This window comes from Apium graveolens, chromosome 3 (genome assembly GCF_009905375.1).
Source record: "Apium graveolens cultivar Ventura chromosome 3, ASM990537v1, whole genome shotgun sequence".
Taxonomy (NCBI): Eukaryota; Viridiplantae; Streptophyta; class Magnoliopsida; order Apiales; family Apiaceae; genus Apium; species Apium graveolens.
Genome location: NC_133649.1, coordinates 45807672 through 45808314, shown reverse-complemented (window position 1 = coordinate 45808314; position 643 = coordinate 45807672).

The following is a 643-nucleotide window of genomic DNA, read 5'->3' as shown; positions in this document are numbered from 1 at the left end:
ATCAAAATAGTGTCAAAGACATATGTGTCTTGATATATCATATCATTCTTGTTAGTTACCTATTGAAGATTTAGGAGTGCTAAATCGTCTCCAATCTATAACACTCCAAGCTATCATGCCGTTTTTACATTATTTTAATGTTAAAATTATATCATTCATAAAACCAACTTCAATCTATTTATATTTTATACTATACTTTATACTAAATGTCTAAATACTAAATGTCTAAATAGAGATATGAGATATTATTTTTTCCAAAAATAAACAGTTTGTTTGGATATAATAGAAAATAAATGATATATGATGAAAATAAATTTATTTTTTGTTAACAAATTTAAGGGTGCGTTGGAGTTGCTCTCACCAAAGTAACTAATTTTTGATATCATTTAACTACGGAAACAATGTTATATATTCTAATAATGACACGTTCCTTTATATTTTATTTTTAATTATACTTATATAACTTTCGGTAATAAATATGCCCAAAGTACATACAATAATATATATGGATATAATTGGTGGGTTGTCAATCTTGACAATCTTGATTTAGCACATTGGAGATACTCTTACAATCTACAATTTCTTCTTCTCAAAATTTAATTATCCCTTTATAAGTTTATTCTTAAATATTTTATTGTATGTT